The sequence below is a fragment of the Panicum virgatum genome, chromosome 9N (assembly GCF_016808335.1).
Source record: "Panicum virgatum strain AP13 chromosome 9N, P.virgatum_v5, whole genome shotgun sequence".
In the NCBI taxonomy this organism is placed as follows: domain Eukaryota; kingdom Viridiplantae; phylum Streptophyta; class Magnoliopsida; order Poales; family Poaceae; genus Panicum; species Panicum virgatum.
Window position 1 is genome coordinate 20517176 of NC_053153.1, and position 4634 is coordinate 20521809.

Sequence of the window (4634 nt, forward strand, 5' to 3'; positions counted from 1 at the left end):
AAGATTCACATAATGTTGTAGAAAATAGTCATCAAGGAGCTGGTCCAGCGCAATTTACCGTAAGACATTTGGCTTAGATTACATTCATTTTTCATACTTTATTGGCTTATAGGTATTTGTTATGAATAATTTTATATTCTTTGACACAGGATCTAAATGCTGGTAGCATTGGTACTAATACTACAATGTCACACTTTGCAACTAATGCCTTTGGGCAACCTTGGACCATGGCTGCTCCGCTCCTTGAAGACGGATTTGCTAATGCCACAATACCACAGATCAATATGTATGGGAATTCTTTAGTGCCGGGCGTTCCACATATCATAAGAGGATACACAAGTTTCTTGCTTGGAGTTGATCAAGCTGCCACACTACAGCCCCCTGCGAAGAAATTAAATTTTGACTGAAGAGCCAAATCAAGAAGATTTGTAACCCAATAGTGTTACAGCCAAAATTTACTTTTGTTGATGCTTATTTTTTAGTTGCACTGTAATCGTTCAGATAATGAATTTGACAGCTATATATGACATGAGAACTCATCTATAATGCTTAAGAAGAATCAGTCATTTATGGGACCATACATCAACCCTTGATCCAATCAACCTCTGTACATAAGTAATCTAATCACTACTAACTACAATCCTGAACATATCTTCGACCAGCAGCTAAAGTAGACATGCAGCTTAGCAGCCTGCTCTACTCATGGTGGATCTCCAGTGTTTGCTTGTGAATGGATAATTTTTACTACTTCCAGTAGTTCTAGAATAGTTGGCATCCTTGGTCTTTTGGGTTCCGTAGCAAAAAATAGCATAGCTGACGTACTCTAGCAAGCTTGTAAATTTGTGCCTTCCCTGAACCTGAATACACAGAAAATTAAACCTCATCAACTGAGTTCCAGTGTTGCATGATAAAACTTGCAAAATAACCAAATGTAACAGCGACATGTCAATTCTAGTGATCCACTTTCAGAACTGACAGACTACCAACTTCTTCAGACTACTAACTTCTTCAGAACTGAATTGAACTATGTACTGAATGCTGACTAAATATTCAGAGAACCTAACAATTGCTCATCCCAAATGGCCGATGAGGGGGGTTAGCTCCAGGAGATGGAGAAAACCCAGCGGGCAACAGAGGATGAGGGGCCTGGCGAGGGGGCACCAGTGGGCACGACATCTATGGCCGACCACGGCGACGACGGCGATGGCGGAGGATGACAGAGTTTACAGCAGAGATGTGGAGGTACAGATTCATGTAGCTAGATGTGAGGGGGCACCAGCGGGTGAGTGAATCTCCGGCGGACCAAGTCGGCGGCGCTGGCGGTGATGGCGACCGCGGCCGCGTGAACGATCTATTTAGGAGTTTTTTTTTCCAGAGGCTAAACTTTAGACTATGTCACATCCAAGAGAATCTTAATATTTCTTAATATTAAATAAAATCTGATTACAAAACTAACTGCAGAACTCTGGGACTAAATTGCGAGACGAATATAATGAGGTATATTAATCCGTAATTAGCGAATGATTACTGTAGCATCACTGTAGCAAATCATGGATTAATTAGGCTCATTAGATTCGGCTCGCAAATTAGCACCCATCTGTCAAAAAAAATTTATAAATAAATTTTATTTAATATTCCTAAATGGTAAGATAGGGCTAAAGATAGGACTAAAAAAAGCTTTATAAATAAATTTTATTTAATATTCCTAAATGGTAAGATAGGGCTAAAGATAGGACTAAAAAAAGCTGATGGAAAGGCCTTAGGCCCCGTTTGGGACCGCGAGCCAAAAAAGCGAGGCGCGCATAAGCGCAACGCGGGTCGGAGCTCGCTTTTCGCGATTCTGGGGCCGCACGTTGTAACAGCCGCTTATTCAACGTGCGGAGGCCGGGCAACGCGCGTCCGCCGCAGCCCGTTTGGCGGGTTTAATTAGCTTCTTCGGCTCAGAAGCGAAGCAAACGCGGTCTCAAACAGGGCCTTAGGCTGCTGCGATCTTTCATCAGACTTGATTGTGACACGAGCCAAGCCTGGGAGCCGAGCTGCCCGAGCCGAGGAACACGAGGGAGGGAGCTGCCGCGAGGGGCTGACCTGTGTGCGATGGAGCGTTGGATCAATTAGCCTGACACGCGTGCAGCATCGGGAGAGGGTCCTCACGAGAGCCCTCGTGGGGACGGTCCTCACTGAATTTTTTTCCGCGGTACGCGGCAAGTGGCACACTATACCCGTGGGCCACGCCGCTGCGTCACGGAAGCGTGGGCTACCCATGCGGAATTAGGGCCACGCCACTGCACATCTACTGTTTCAATCGCAAAAAGAACCTCCGTGCTTCATCGCTTCAGCTCAGACTCCAAATGAGCTCTCCTATGTCAGTAGCATTGTAGCCAATTGCCGGATACTTCGCTTCACACACCGGAACCAGGGCAGGTTCGCGCATCTTGCGGACCACAAAGACAGGAGCTAGAAGTCGAGGCCGTACAAGCGCGGGTGAGCAAGAACAGATTTGCCACGCTTTCCAAGCCCACGCCAGTCTGGTCACCCCTTTTCTGTCCGAAAAAGCTTGGTGTGCTTGTCTGATAAATTCAGGAATGTATCGAGAGGTCACCCGCCACTCGCACTCTAAGTTCAGAAACATGGCACGCTCCTCCCACCAGCTGCTCGCTGGAGCTCTCCTGGTGCTGGCAGTAGCTCTGGCATCTTCGGCCGCCGAGGCGGCTAAGGCGAAGGGCTCGGATCATGATCGGAGGCAAGCTCCGGCGGCACCTCCACCGGCGCTTCCACAGCCGCCGCCACCGCCATGCCCTGGCCACCAAGAGAAAGGACACCGGAGGCCTGCACCTGGTCCGCCCTCTCCGCAGCCCCGGGTTCCAGTTTATAGTCGGGCGCGATTTCCGCCGCCGCCGGCAGCGGCATGATCATATATTCATATCCGTTGTGATTCAGTTCCCAGTAGCGTAAGGCTATATAATTTGCTGAGGGTCTTCTGCTTGGAGTTTACTTATAAGTAGGCAACCATTGTTTTGTTTCTGATGTAATAGGCAAGCAATGTAGCCACTAAGTTTCTCCTCTTTTTTCTCTTTTTTCTCTTCCACCTCATCATTTAGTCTGCTTACAACCAATTATAATAGTTGCTCTGATTAGTTTTCCGCGTCAATCCCCAACCAGGCTCGCCGGGTGCAGTATCAACTTGTTTAGTTATCTGCACGAGGCAGTGGACCTGGCTCCACCGGTGCAAAAAGCATCCTCGAGCCTGGCTCCGGAGGAACGCGTATCTGACGGGCCAGGCTGAGGCAATGCAGGAGCATGCGTGGGGGACCCGTGGGCAGACAAACAAAAGAAGCCGGATCTGCCGGTGAAGCAGCTAACCAATCACCTTCTCTGATTGACCTGCACGCGTGGAAATGTGAACCAAATAAAAGCCTAGTGCAGCTCGCGAGCCTGGCCAGCACGGGCCTGGATGGCTGGCGTGAGGCAGGCTGCCGAGCGCAGAGAAACCAATCAGTGGCTTAGAGCATCTCCAACAGCCTCTGCATCTTCCATGAAATATGTAAAATTAGATAAATTTTATAGAAACCGGTGTCCAACGGTCTCTCCATCTTCATCATCTTGGTATCCAGCTCTGCATCTGTCAGCCCTCGCTCGCAATGTGTACCGAGGCGGGCAGACTCGGCATCTCGATCCGCACGCACCTTTTCCGCCCTCCCGCACTCTCGCTCCGCCTTTCCCAGCCCGTGGCCAAGCTCCTCCCCGGCCGAATCGGCCGGAATTGACCCAGCCACCACCGGCCACCATTGGTGCCGGTCGAGCTTTTTCCCCTACACGTCGATCCGCCTCTCCGGCATTCCTCCGCTCGAATAGACCCCCAAAATGGGTTCGTGGTGAGCACCAAATCTCCCTGGCCCCTTTCCCCATTTGTTACAGCACCGCTGGTGCCGGAACGCCGCCGCGCCGTGGTGGCCGATCAACTGCAGCTGCTGTGCTCATCGCTGGCTGCACGCGCGCAGCCCTGCGCCGCGCCACTGTGCACGCCGGCTTCGCCCGGCCGCGCTGCCCCCGCACCGCCGCCGGCCGGTCTTGCCGCCGTCGGGAGCCGCGCGCCGCCGCACCATGGCCGAGCCGGGGCCATGGCGTGCCACCGTGACCCTTGCCGCATGCCATGGTGGCCGCGCACCGCCCTTGCCGCCGCTGGCCGCGCACGCCATGTTAGGGGAGATGGAGGGGGAGATGGAGGAAGGAGAAGGTAGTGCTGGGACGCATCGCAGGGAGAGAAGCTGCTGCTCAATGTGCTCCACGGGAGAGGAGGCAAGGAAGACGACGACAGGACTGGCCTAGTGAAGATAGAATGTGTTTTTGAGAGTCTGTTGGAGTGGCCTATCATTTAGGAAGCTTTTTTTTTTACATGTCTCACATAGGGTTGGCAATGGATACCCGAAACCTGATGGGTTTTTACTCCATTAGGGCACGGGTTTGGGTCAATTTTTCAACCCGTGGGTCTGCTAATGGGCAAAAAGTCATCGGGTTTGCGGGCACGGATTTGGGATTATAGAACCCGAATCCGTAAACCCATGGATTTTTTTTTTACCGAGCCAACACTCAAATTAGCTTGTATTCAGCCCAAAACAACCCAAGCAACCTGGCCC

At 51.0% G+C, this 4634-nt stretch overlaps 1 long non-coding RNA gene across 1 annotated transcript; it reads right to left on the reverse strand.

Moving 5' to 3' along the window:
- Positions 1 to 442: 442 nt before the first annotated feature.
- Positions 443 to 2151, reverse strand: LOC120688450. Its single transcript, XR_005681089.1, has 2 exons — positions 2086 to 2151; positions 443 to 857 (listed from the first exon to the last, which is right to left on the reverse strand). It is a non-coding gene; the product is annotated as an uncharacterized LOC120688450 (long non-coding RNA).
- Between the last annotated feature and the right edge of the window lie 2483 nt (positions 2152 to 4634).